Source organism: Aquarana catesbeiana, linkage group LG01 (assembly GCF_042186555.1).
Source record: "Aquarana catesbeiana isolate 2022-GZ linkage group LG01, ASM4218655v1, whole genome shotgun sequence".
Classification (NCBI taxonomy): Eukaryota; Metazoa; Chordata; class Amphibia; order Anura; family Ranidae; genus Aquarana; species Aquarana catesbeiana.
In genome coordinates this window covers 680,842,205-680,857,400 of record NC_133324.1, presented here as the reverse complement: position 1 = coordinate 680,857,400, position 15,196 = coordinate 680,842,205, and positions in this window count along the sequence as shown.

The following is a 15,196-nucleotide window of genomic DNA, read 5'->3' as shown; positions in this document are numbered from 1 at the left end:
CTCCAGTTTTAGTAAATCAAGCCCAATGATTCATGCTGGGTTACTGCACAGGAAGAAATACACAAAGCACTCCTAGCTTCAAGTAAGAGCACATATGGCTCTTGTACTTAGATTTCCACACCAACAATACACTACCATGGGATTTTTTTACGTAGAAATAAAGCAGAAATAGTTGGGTTAAATTCAGAAATGTATTTATCTGTTCAAAGAATTATTTAAAAAAAAAAAAAAAAAGCATACAGATGGAAGCTGGCATAGCACTTAGACACATACCTACAGTTGTAAAAATATCCCCCCACACCACCTTTATCTCTCTTGCATATAGCTATATACAGTACTTAAGAAGCACAAAAACATCCAAAGAAATCTTCCCATGTAGGCAAGAAGGGAAACAAGGGATTATTCGCAATGTGTTTTGTGAGCCAAGTCAGCCACTTTCTCAAGAAACTAATTGGGTATGTATCTGTAGCCTCCCTGGCGGTTTTCCCGAGTGTGGCTCGGGGTTAAAATTCAGTACCATTAGCGGTAACCCCGAGCCACACTCGGGATCGCATTGCAGGATCCTGGGGCGGCGTTACTTACCTTGTCCCCGGGATCCTGCGATGTCCCCCGCTGTGTCTGCGGGCTCCGTCCTCCTCCGAAGCCTCTCCGTGCCAGGCTCCGTTCCCTGCGAGCGGCGCGACGCACGGGGGCGGAGCCTGGCGGCAAATTCAAAAAAATGTCAAAATCATAACACATACAGTACTGTAATCTTACAGATTACAGTACTGTATGAAATGATTTCACATCCCTTTTGTCCCCAGTGCTCTGGCCCATGCCCTGCATGCAGTTTTACATGATATACACTGTTCTTTCTGCCTGGAAACTGGAGATTGTCCATAGCAACCAAAAAGTGTCCCTTTATGTCAAAAGTGGCTTTAGACCAGCTAGAAAACAGCGATAGTAAATTAGAACACTTGCAGAATTGAGCGATAGTGAATTGTGGGGAAATTTATTTTATTACTATTTTTTTTAATTTTTTTTAATTATTTATTTTTATTTATTATATTATAATTTATGTTTTTGTGTTTCAAACTTTATCATACCCGGGATATCTACTAGACTCTGGTTTGGACAGATTTAAGTGTGTTATTGTTAAGATTTACAGACCTACAATATAAAACGCCAAATTTCCATGCAAAATAATTGTACCGCTTTCAGCACCTAAAATCCGAAATAATCATACCGCCAGGGAGGTTAAATACTTAAATAGAGTTACAATAATGTTCAAACCATTAAGGACCTCCATTTATTCCAACAGGGTCAGTTTACACCCCAAGTGCACTAATACCAAGGAACACCAAGGACGATTATAACATTATGAAGTTTCCTAAGGTATTAATAACAGGTCCAGCTATGTCTTATTGAAAGAATACATAAGGTCACCATTGTCTTTTACCATATTGCTAAATTATCAACAAAGAGAAATTCCATTGAACATTTCAGTCATGGTTCAATGTTTGTGCTCATCAGATCACCATAGCTAATGGTTCCTCTATTGAATATAAACATAAAGTAGATCAAACCTTTTTCCTGAACAAAGGAAAGGAAAAATACACCAAATTCAAACTTTATAATCAATTCCCTATCAATCTTGATATGCCATGATACCATGATGTTATATATACCACATTTCTCACCTCAGGGATTGACATGGAGATGTCTGCAGTCCTAACTGTATTGCTTGTTAGGTGTACCATGTGTCACTGGCACTTCATATCACAAAACCTGTAGTGATATCAAGACATTATGCATCAGCATGCACACTTTTTTCAGTGTGGGCATACAAATGACCTCACCTCACAACTGCACTGGGATGTCCAAGTGGCAACTCCAATATTTGCCCTCCCTTAGCTTACTATAAAAGGAGCATAGGCAAATAGGGCCAAAAGACCACCCCCCTCAACATGATAACATGCCAAGGAGGCCTCCTAAGATTACCACCAGTGGGTGTCCTAGTGTACACAGAGCCCAAATGAGCCACCTAGTGGACAAAAGCAGGCACGCAATGCATGCCTTCCTTTTTTCAGATATTGAGGATAAGGAAGACAGTGTCAAGACCATAGAGAGATGGGGCATGAGGCAGCGAGCAGCAAAAAAAGTTCTCTTAGCTGGAGCTTACTGCAAAGTGGGCTGCAGTGATGGGGAGGAAGTGGATGCTGAAGTGTTAGATCATCCATGGGTGCAAACAAGTTGAAGAGAGGAGGAAAGATGGAGAGGTAGAACATCAGGGAAGGAGGATTTTTTTTCCAGTGGCAGGAGCAAGCCTAACAGGTATTGTTATCCCCAAGGTCGGTCCACAGAGCACTACAGTGTGGGCATTTTTAAAGTATCTGCTGAAGTTGTGTTCCGCAGCCTCTGCCTACAGTGTGTCAGCTGTGGTAAAAGAGCCAGCTATTTGGATACTACATAGAGAAGAAAAACATGACACACTACAGAGCTTGGTAGGAGCAGCAACTCAATGACACAAGTCAGGAACAAAAGGTCTACTTGCCTCCTCCTTGTTCCTAACTTTCCACATCTGTACCCCATCCACTACTTTCCCCTGCTACATCCTCTGCCATGTCTGCAGCCTCTAGTGATAGATAAGTCTTATATGGGGTTTTAGAGGCTTAGGATACACAACATGAAGCAGGGAAAGGGTTTTGGGGCCATGCTGAGGAGAATCAAACGTAGCTTGAACCTCTGCAGAATCATGCTACACCTACCCTGCCATCTTCAGCAGCATCCCCTCCAAGGCAGGTGTCTCTTCAGCAGCTGCTGAAGCAGAATAAAAAATGTCCTCAAGGGGGGCGTGTCCTAGAAATGAAGCAGGCACTGAAACCTGGAGTTTTGGGTGCAAGTGCTAACCTACAGTGGAAGATAGCAGGAAGCCTGCACAGCCTATACCATTTATAAGTCCTCCCAGGAACTCACCTGACCTGGTCTGACCCAGTTCTTCAGAGGGACAAGACCCGACACACCATCTACTGCCAACAGCAACATAGCGCCTACCAGAAAACAGCCCGCAGATGCCAGGGAACCTGCCTCTAGAGGCAAATAGAGGAAGATGGAGCAGGCTGCCCCAAATCTTATAAAGTTAATCTTTGTTACTGTCTCTGCAGAAATCCCACAAATCTTCTTACCAGTTGTGTCCCTGGGCTCCTCAATTTCTTAGGCCTTAGGTGATTTACTATCTCTATGAGGCAGTTCTGGGACATGTTTGATACTGGTATCTGATTCTGGTATGGCTTGGACTCACTGGCTCTGTGCATAGAGGGTACTTTGAAAAGGGAGCTTGCTGAAGTCAAGCAACAGGTCAAACCGGTGGAATCCAGGGTTCCAGCAGCTTTGGAGTCTTCACCGACTCAGCTTATGACATGAGTGGCAGAACTAAAAAGACTCACAACTGTATGGACCCAGTTCCGAATCCTAACACAGACTAAAGGTGGATGATGGTGAAAATCCAAGCAGGAGGAACAATGTGCAGATTTGTGGTATTTCAGAGACCACCAGTGGCCCAGCCTTGAGGGACACAGTCCAGGCGATCATCAATACCTAATTGGTTAGAGACACCTCTACTGCAATAGAACTGGATTGAGTTCACAGAGTGTCGGGCCTGAAGGATATTGAGAACAGAGGTTTCCCAAGGGATGGCCTCCTGAGAATTCATATTTTTCATTTTGAAGGGGGAGGTGTTAAGAAAGGCATAGGGGAAAACAATCTATAGGATTTGATAGTGCCACTATTACCTTTTTCCTGATCTCTTCAGTCAGACTTTTTTCACAAGATGTCTGTTCCATCCTCTACTACATCACACCAGGTTAGCAAATGTCACCTCTGGGGGGGGGGGGGCACCCATTTCACCTTAAGAGGGTTGCCAGGGACTCTGGACACTCCAGCCACAGTGCTAGAGGACCCAATGTTGCAGATCATAATGGAGGACCCAGAGCTTGGATCCAATTGCTTGAGATGTTTGGTGCCTCCTGGACACCTCTCTGTCTATGGACATGGATCTTTTATGGTCAATACATTGTTTATTAAGGTCAGTACATTCTGTTTGAAGGTATCTTTATGTGTTGAGGATTTGTGGGTACTGTGTAGCAGAGATCCCCATCATCGCTCCATACTGCTGCAGTTCAGAGACTACCTATTTGATGCTCAGCCCTCAAAACACGCACATTCAAGAGCTACTACTTCTACTACTACTAGCAAATCTTAGGGCATAGTTTACGTCCTGCTTGTTATAGGTCAGTTTCAGTAGAGATACTGTGTATCTGATCCATCTTGGCTCATCTCCACAGCATGGCAGTAACTGTTTAGCTTGTTATGTGGTGGACTTCAGCAGCCTCTTGTTGGGCACATATGAACAATGCTCTGTTTATCCAGAGTGAATTGTCTCTGCCTCAAAATGCCTTAGGTACCCTATCATATTTCTGGAAGTTGAATTGGGGGGTGCTACCTTTATGCGCTATATCTCTGGATCTCTGGTTAGTTGGACTAGTGTGATGTTTTCCTGCCCACTGTGCTGGACTTCTGATTCAGTTTACCGATTAATAGGGATGAGCTCAATGTTCGGGTCAAACATAGGTTCAACTCAAACAATGGATGTTTGCCCATTCACCGAACAGCGAACATTATGGGACGTTTGTGGAAAATTTGAGCGCTGCGGAATGCCCCATAATGCACTGCGGGATTGCATTGCATTGCTGTTTGATGGTCAAAGCATGCACCTGACCTGCACCTGACCTGCATGCTTTGGCCAATCACTCTTTGCGCTCTGCTGAGAGAGCCATAATTGGCCAAAGGCAGGGTGCCTTTGGCCAATCATGGCTCAGTAGGACTCCACACCCCACACTATATAAGGCTGCTTACAAAGCCACCGTGTGTAGTGTTGTTGGCATGGACAGAGAGATAGCTTGAGTTAGATTAAGCAGGCAGGTTATTCAGTTAGTGGCAGTGTATTTGATATATATATATATATACAGTCAGTCTAGTATATATATATATATTCTGCATTTATCATAGACTATATATAGTTTATATTCAGTCCGGGCAGGCAGTGTATTAATATATATATATATCTGCATTCAGTGTAGTCTATATCTACAATGCATTCCATGGTGTACTGTTTCTAATACACTTCAGGTGTTATGTTCATATATATAGGTCAGGGAGCCAGCTAGATTTGGTTTTGTCGCAGGTAAACTTCCCCTGCCAGGAGGCTTCCAGGCAGGACACTGCCGTTCACTTTTAAAGCTGTACACAAAACCACCATCCACATTCTCCTCTACACTCCTCCACACCTACCTACAACTTCCTGTCTTTTTTTTAAACCCACTTCCTCTGACAGGTGAGTTAACCCTTTTGTTCCCTTAAAGGGACCACAGTCCAAACAGAGGGGAAATGTAGCGTCCTCCCAGGACCCAGCCACGGCCTCCTTTACTAAATATATATATATATATATATATATATATATATATATATATATATATATATATATATATATATACTTTGAATCCAGTGTAGCCTATATCTACAGTGCATTCCGTGGTGTACTGATTCTAATACACAGTACAGTGTACACAGTATCTAATAAAGTGTGTACAGTTTCTACTACACTTCTAGTGGTGTACACAGTATACAATACAGTGCAGCTATTGTACAGTTGCTAATATAGTGCAGGCAGTGTACACAGTATCTAATGCAGTGTGGACAGTTTCTAATAGACATCATGTATATATATATATGCATTCTAGTATATACAGTATCTCACAAAAGTGAGTACACCCCTAACATTTTTTGTAAATATTTTATTATACCTTTTCATGTCACAACACTGAAGAAATGACACTTTGCTACAATGTAAAGTAGTGAGTGTACAGCTTGTATAACAGTGTAAATTTGCTGTCCCCTCAAAATAACTCAACACACAGCCATTGATGTCTAAATCACTGGCAACAAAAATGAGTACACCCCTAAGTGAAAATGTCCAAATTGGGCCCAAGTAACCATTTTCCCTCCTCGGTGTCATGTGACTTGTTAGTGTTACAAGGTCTCAGGTGTGAATGGGGAGCAGGTGTGTTAAATTTGGTGTCACTGCCAGTTTAACAGGGCACCTCATGGCAAAGAAATCTCAGCGGATCTGAAAAAATAATTGTTGCTCCACATAAAGATGGCCTAGGCCAGAGATGGCAAACCTTGGCACCCCAGATGTTTTGGAACTACATTTTCCATAATGCTCATGCACTCTGCAGTGTAGTTTAGCATCATGGGAAATGTAGTTCCAAAACATCTGGGGTGCCAAGGTTCGCCATCACTGGCCTAGGCTATAGGAAGATGGCCAAGATCCTATAACTGAGCTGCAGCATGGTGGCCAAGACCATACAACGGTTTAACCACTTCAGCCCCGGAAGGATTTACCCCCTTCCTGACCAGAGCACTTTTTACAATTTGGCACTGCGTCGCTTTAACTGCTAATTGCGCAGTCATGCAAAGCTGTACCCAAACGAAATTTGCATCCTTTTCTTCCCACAAATGGAGCTTTCTTTTGATGGTATTTGATCACCTCTGCCGTTTTTATTTTTTGCACTATAAATGGAAAAAGACCGAAAATTTTGAAAATAAAAGATATTTTCTACTTTTTGTTATAAAAGAATCCAATAAACTCAATTTTAGTCATACATTTAGGCCAAAATGTATTCGGCCACATGTCTTTGGTAAAAAAATGTCAATAAGCGTATATTTATTGGTTTGCGCAAAAGTTATATAGTGTCTACAAACTAGGGTACATTTTCTGGAATTTACACAGCTTTTAGTTTATGACTGCCTATGTCATTTCTTGCGGTGCTAAAATGGCAGGGCAAAAACCCCCCAAATGACCCCATTTTGGAAAGTAGACACCCCAAGGAAATTGCTGAGAGGCATGTTGATCCCATTGAATATTATTATTTTTTTGTCCCAAGTGATTGAATAATGACAAAAAAAAAAAATTACAAAAAATTGTTACTAAATGATATATTGCTCACACAGACCATGGGCATATCTGGAATTGCACCCCAAAATACATTTAGCTGCTTCTCCTGTGTATGGGGATACCACATGTATGGGACTTTTTGGGAGCCTAGCCGCGTACAGGGCCCCGAAAACCAAGTACCGCCTGCAGGATTTCTAAGGGCGTAAATTTTTGATTTCACTCCTCACTACTTATAAGAAACTAATAGCTCCGCGCTTAGGTAATAAAGGAACTGCAGCCCCCCAACGCAGAATCACACCAAAGTGAGATTCTAAATAGAATAGAATCAAAAAAAGGGGGGTGATTGGCGCTGTTCCACTGAAATTGTCTAATGTGCAAAAAGCTAATGTGGTGTATCAAGTAAACTGTGAAAAACACTAAACATAAATATCAATATGTAGGATTGAAAAAAACACAATCGTGTGGGAATTCCTGAAGTGTGTGTGACAAATGCCCACATACATGTAAAGTGCAGCGTGTATTAACTCCTTATTAAACAAAAGGTGATCTAAACCTTATAGGTGAATATAAAAGAGTGATTTGAATTCCCAAAAAATCTATCAGAAAATCCTTAAAAAACATATACTATGCATAAAGAACGCCAATTGTGCATAAATTAGAACACAAATAAAACTAAAAATATGAAAATAAAAATAAACATAAAAACTTATAATCGTGAATGCACATAAAGAATTTAAAATTAATCATAAAATCTTCAGTCCACAAAATGTCCCAAAAAAGGGAAAAAAAAAAAAAAAATAAAAATGTTGAAAACGTTCTTCCTAAAGTGCAAATAGTGAGTCTCTTCAAACCATCTAGCAGTGCTCTTAGTGACGTGAAATCTTCCAGCCTTCCAAAGGCCCCCCAATGTGCCCTCACTCACCGGAAGAAATCACCCCTGCAGGGGTATCAAGCCTGTCAGCTGTATCCTGCAGTAATGGTCCTTGGTGAAAGCTCCTTATTCGAATCTCCGCTCCCAGTATCCGGGCTGGCTCCAGTCAATCCCCGCAGGCACATCCATATAAAACAAAAATGAGCCCCATCGCGTAAATCCGTAAAAAATATATGCTTTATTAAAATGTTGTTTTAAAACAGGCAAACAATGCCCCGCTGCCTGGTTGGCAGTCAAACTGAATGGGAACAAACAGCGTGGTGCGGCGTACGTTCCACCGCGGTTTCACCAAGGACCATTGCTGCAGGATACAGCTGACAGGCTTGATACCCCTGCAGGGGTGATTTCTTCCAGTGAGTGAGGGCACATTGGGGGGCCTTTGGAAGGCTGGAAGATTTCACGTCACTAAGAGCACTGCTAGATGGTTTGAAGAGACTCACTATTTGCACTTTAGGAAGAACGTTTTCAACATTTTTATTTTTTATTTTTATTTTTTCCCTTTTTTGGGACATTTTGTGGACTGAAGATTTTATGATAATTTTAAATTCTTTATGTGCATTCACGATTATAAGTTTTTATGTTTATTTTTATTTTCATATTTTTAGTTTTATTTTTGTTCTAATTTATGCACAATTGGCGTTCTTTATGCATAGTATATGTTTTTTAAGGATTTTCTGATAGATTTTTTGGGAATTCAAATCACTCTTTTATATTCACCTATAAAGTTTAGATCACCTTTTGTTTAATAAGGAGTTAATACACGCTGCACTTTACATGTATGTGGGCATTTGTCACACACACTTCAGGAATTCCCACACGATTGTGTTTTTTTCCATCCTACATATTGATATTTATGTTTAGTGTTTTTCACAGTTTACTTGATACACCACATTAGCTTTTTGCACATTAGACAATTTCAGTGGAACAGCGCCAATCACCCCCCTTTTTTTTATTCTACTCCTCACTACTTATCACAGTTTTGAAGGCCATAAAATGCCAAGATGGCACAAAACCCCCCCAAATGACCCCATTTTGGAAAGTAGACACTCCAAGCTATTTGCTGAGAGGCATGTTGAGTCCATGGAATATTTTATATTTTGACACAAGTTGCGGGAAAGTGACAATTTTTTTTTTTTGTACAAAGTTGTCACTAAATGATATATTGCTCAAACATGCAATGGGCATATGTGGAATTACACCCCAAAATACATTCTGCTGCTTCTCCTGAGTACGGGGATACCACATGTGTGGGACTTTTTAGGATCCTAGCCGCGTACGGGGCCCCAAAACCAAGCACCGCCTTCAAGATTTCTAAGGGCGTAAATTTTTTATTTCACTCCTCACTACCTATCACAGCTTTGAAGGTCATAAAATGCCAAGATGGCACAACCCCCCCCCCCCAAATGACCCCATTTTGGAAAGTAGACACCCCAAGCTATTTGCTGAGAGGCATGGTGAGCATTTTGCAGCTCTCATTTGTTTTTGAAAATGAAGAAAGACAAGAAAAACATTTTTTTTTCTTTTTTCAATTTTCAAAACTTTGTAACAAAAAGCGAGGTCTACAAAATACTCACTATACTTCTCACCAAATAGCTTGGGGTGTCTACTTTCCAAAATAGGGTCATTTGGGGGGGTTTGTGCCACCTGGGCATTCTATGGCCTCCGAAACTGTGATAGGCAGTGAAGAGCGAAATCAAAAATTTACACCCTTAGAAAGCCTGAAGGCGGTGCTTGGTTTTCGGGGTCCCGTACGCGGATAGGCTTCCAAAAAGTCTCACACATGTGGTATCCCCATACTCAGGAGAAGCCACAGAATGTATTTTGGGGTGTAATTTCACATATTCCCATGGTATGTTTGAGCAATATATCATTTAGTGACAATTTTGTGCAAAAAAAAAATTTTGTCTTTTTCCCGCAACTTGTGTCACAATATAAAATATTCCATGGACTCTACATGCCTCTCAGCAAATAGCTTGGGGTGTCTACTTTCCAAAATGGGGTCATTTGGGGGGGGTTCGAACTGTCCTGGAATTTTATGCACAACATTTAGAAGCTTATGTCACACATCACCCACTCTTCTAACCACTTGAAGACAAAGCCCTTTCTGACACTTTTTGTTTACATGAAAAAATATTTATTTTTTTTGTAAGAAAATTACTTTGAACCCCCAAACATTATATATTTTTTTAAAGCAAATGCCCTACAGATTAAAATGGTGGGTGTTTCATTTTTTTTTTTCCACACAGTATTTGCGCAGCGATTTTTCAAACGCATTTTTTTGGGAAAAAACACACTTTTTTAAATTTTAATGCACTAAAACACACTATATTGCCCAAATGTTTGATGAAATAAAAAAGATGATCTTAGGACGAGTACATGGATACCAAACATGACATGCTTTAAAATTGCGCACAAATGTGCAGTGGCGACAAACTAAATACATTTTTAAAAGCCTTTAAAAACTATTACAGGTTACCACTTTAGATTTACAGAGGAGGTCTACTGCTAAAATTACTGCCCTCGATCTGACCTTCACGGTGATACCTCACATGCATGGCGCAATTGCTGTTTACATTTGATGCCAGACCGACGCTTGTGTTCGCCTTTGCGCAAGAGCAGGGGGGGACAGGGGTGCTTTTTTTTTTTATCTTATTTTTAAACTGTTACTTTCATTTTTTTTTTTTAATCATTTTTATTGTTATCTCAGGGAATGTAAATATCCCCTATGATAGCAATAGGTAGTGACAGGTACTCTTTTTTGAAAAAACTGGGGTCTATTAGACCCTAGATCTCTCCTCTGCCCTCAAAGCATCTGACCACACCAAGATCAGTGTGATAAAATGCTTTCCCAATTTCCCAATGGCGCTGTTTACATCCGGCGAAATCTAAGTCATGAAATGCTCGTAGCTTCCGGTTTCTTAGGCCATGGAGATGTTTGGAGCCACTCTGGTCTCTGATCAGCTCTATGGATAGCTGCCTGAATCACCGGCTGCATTCTCAGGTTCCCTGTTGGGACAGGAGAGCCAGAGAAAAACATGGAAGACGGTGGGGGGATTCCCTCCCACTGCTTGTAAAAGCAGTCTAGAGGCTAATTAGCCGCTAGGATTGCTTTTACATGAAAGCCGACCGCTGGCTGAAAAGAATGATACCAAGATGATACCTAAACCTGCAGGCATCATTCTGGTATAACCACTCAAAGTCCAGCAACATACCAGTAGGTTGCTGGTCCTTGTTGGGCATATATTGTAACCTTTTTTTTTATGCAGCCTGTGGGCTGAATGAAAAAAAGAGATTGATCGGTGGGTATGCTCACCATTAGAATACCTCCCTTCATCCACCCACTTCTAATGATGGGTATACATGCACAGTATCTATATGCCGAAGCATGGGGGCATCCTCCCGCAAAAGTTAGGAGCAAATCGCTCCTCCGCCATCTGCTGCCCCCACGCTTCGGCATATATGCTGAAGTATGTAACTGTGGTAGTGAAATCACCTCCGACAGCACTGGAGTCACAGCTTTATGTATCATGGGAGCAAACGCTGTTGCTGTCAAGATAAATAAATCTGCGCTGCAACTGAATGGCGTACCTGCTAAGCAAATGATGGTTAACAATAAAACATAGTAACATTACAGTATAACAGTAAGACTTACCATACCTGCAAAGCAAATATAAAAAAAACATAGTAAAAAATAAAACATTTAACGCAACCTGTGCCTAAAATATATGTATGCCGAAGCATGGGGGCATCCTCTCACAAAAGGCAGGAGCAAATCGCTCCTCCACCCACTGCTGCCCCCACGCTTCGGCATATATGCTGAAGTATGTAACTGTGGTGGTGAAATCACCTCCGACAGCGCTGGAGTCACGGATTTATATATCGTGGGAGCAAACGCTGTTGCTGTCAAGGTAAATAAATCCGCGCTATAACTGAATGGCATACCTGCTAAGCAAATGATGGTTAACAATAAAACAAAGTAACATTATAGTATAACAGTAAGACTTACCATACCTGCAAAGCAAACACCAAAAAAAAACAGTAAAAAATAAAACATTTAACGCAACCTGTGCCTAAAATATATATATATATGCCGAAGCATGGGGGCATCCTCCCACAAAAGGCAGGAGCAAATCGCTCCTCCACCCACTGCTGCCCCCATGCTTCGGAATATATGCTGAAGTATGTAACTGTGGTGGTGAAATCACCTCCGACAGCGCTGGAGTCACGGCTTTATGTATCGTGGGAGCAAACGCTGTTGCTGTCAAGATAAATGATTCCGCTCTGCAGCTGAATGGCGTACCTGAAAACAAAAAAATGGTTACCAACAAAACACAGTAAACAGTAAAGTATAAAAAAATTGCATATCTGAAAAGCAAGCTGGTAAAACATAATAACAATAAAACATTGCAGAATAGAATACAGTAAAAAAGAGCAGAACAATAGAGAGAGAATAGAGAGAGAGAACCATAAAACGACAACTATTTTTGTTTTTTTTATTTTATTTTTTTTGTGTTTTTATTTTTTTTATTTTTTTTTTTACACTTTTTTTAGTAACTTTAACTTTTGTAACTGGTACCAGGTTTGGGTCTCTCAAAATGCGATGGCATCTTGGGAGACCCTTTAAAAATGTGTCCTAGTCTGTGCAATGCTGTACCCTATGCTAAAACTCAACTTGTTTATGGTAGCGTTCAAAACATTCACCAATGCATAGACCAGGATTGTCAGGACAGGAGGGACAATAATACCGGGTGTCATGCATACATCCGCTCTTGCTGCAGACACAACATCTTCTTTGGGGGCTCGTTGGGTAGGGGTACTCAGGAGGACATAAGGAAAATGCCTCTCATGCAGCCGGCTTACTGCATTTGGTTGGGGAAGGTGAGGAGGAGCACCGTCTGGAAACAGAAGGGCTCTGACGATCTCTTCCTGGAAGTTAAGGAAGGATCCAGTCCATCCTGAAGCTCTGTATAGCACATGAGCATTCAGCAAAGCCAATTGAAATAAATAAACAGACACTTTTTTGTACCAGTGTCTGGCCTTACGGGCAACTAGGTACGGTGCCAACAACTGGTCGTTGAGGTCCACCCCTCCCATATTTTGATTATATTCGTGGACACAGAGGGGGTTCTCCACAACACCAGTCATCGTAGTAATTTGGACCATCGTTTCTGCATGAAGGGAGGTAAGAACGAAAACATTCTTATTATCCCTCCACTTCATAGTAAGCAAGTTATTACCACTGCAAGCAGGCTCTCTCCCCCAGCCTAAGATGGGAATCTACAAGGTCGCACAGTGCCACATGCTCCAATCTGTTGCTCAAAAAGGTCACTAAAAAGTGGCACGCTCGTGTAATAATTGTCCACGTACAGGTGGTACCCCTTTCCAAATAAGGGTGACACCAAGTCCAACACAATCTTGCCAGCGCTTCCTATGTAGTCAGGGCAGTTTGTCGGCTCTACGTGACTATCTTTGCCCTCGTAAACCATAAAACTACATGTATAGCCTGTGGCCCTGTCACAGTGCTTATACATCTTGACCCCGTATCTTGCACACTTGCTGGGAAGGTACTGTTTGAATGACAAGCGACCAGAAAATTTAATCAGGGACTCATCAACGCTGACAACTTGATGGAGAGTAAACAAGTCTGCAAAACGCTGGTTGAAGTGGTTTACGAGGGGCCGAATTTTGTAGAGCCGATCGTATTCAGGGTCTCCAAGAGGACGACAGAGTTCATTGTTGTTGAAGTGCATGAACTGCAAAATCTGCTCGTATCGTGCCCTGGTCATGGAGGCAGAGAACAAGGGCATATGGTGAATTGGGTCAGTGGACCAATATGACCGCAACTCACTCTTTTTGGTTATGCCCATGTTGAGGGAAAGGCCCAGAAAGATCTTAAATTCGGAGACCGTAATTGGTCTCCAATCTCTGGCAAGGGAGGACTGGGGAATAGTGGCAATGTGTTGACCAGCATATAAATTGCTTTGGTCCACAATAGATCTATAGAGATCTTTGGTGAAAAATAGCGAATAAAAATCCAGTGGCGTAAAATCAACTGTTTCCACCTGAATTCCGGGTTGGCCAGTGAATGGGGGAAGTACGGGTGCTGCAGAAGGGGTGGGTTCCCAATTCGGATTGGCGAATGCAGCAGGAAGGGCACTATGGGCACGATGGGCCTGTGTTCGTCTTCTTGGTGTCAGTGGGACACTACTAGTGCTTGCCACCTTGCCAGCTTGAACTGCACTTATGGGACTCGCCACGTCACCACGTGATACTGCAGTGCTGGATGTACGACCAGGGTGTACCAGGCCGCTGGTGCTTTCCAGTTCACCAGAAGAAATAGCAGAGCTAGTACTGCTCTGCTCCATACGAGGGACCTGCGGTTCTTGCACATCAAGGACAGAAGAAGAAGTTTGGGGTCTGGTACGCCTGATCTTGGCAGGGACCACAACTCCATCGTCAGAGCTATCTGTCATGGAGCCGCTGTCCTCTACAGGATCGTATTCTGAGCCTGAATCTGACAGATGAGTCACTTCCTCTTCACTATCTGTCATGCTCAGAAACGTGTAGGCCTCTTCACTAGTGTACCTTCGATTTCCCATTTTGGGCTCTAAATTTAGGGGTACACTAGTGAGATTCACAGGCAAAAAAGCTCCTGACTGTTAGCGACTGATTCAAAATGCTACCAAAAAACTGTTAGCGATCGCAGGGATCAGGACTGACTCTGCGAACGCTGCAGTTATGTGTGCTTAGTGTTTTGTAAGTGTCAGTGATCGATCGATACTGCACTTGGGTGGGCTGGGCAAGGCTGGGCCGAGGGGCAAAATGCAGGTGCTAGCAGGTATCTGGGCTGATCCAGCTAAAACTGTGTTTATGGGAACCCTAAACTGCTGGGGACGCTAGTATAGATCTGATCGGATCAGATATTGATCCGTTCAGATACTATAGCACTAAGGGAGGTGTATGCTGCGTGCGTGGGTGTTAGCGGTACTGGCGCTAACCTGACGCTGCCTGGCCCTCAAAACGTAACATATCACCGCCGGGCAATTAGGGGGTTAAACCTTTATTAGGTAATAAACGGCGGGTGCCCTAAAACTATAATAAACTATAAAAAACGAACTAACCAGCGTCACCCGTAACAGTTTTACGGTGATCACTGGTGAAAGGGTTAACTAGGGGGCAAGCAGAGGGTTAAAACCTTTAGTAGGTAGTATATGGGGGTCCCTGTCGCTATAAAACGCTGACGGCGAACCTATATACTTACCTCCCTAACT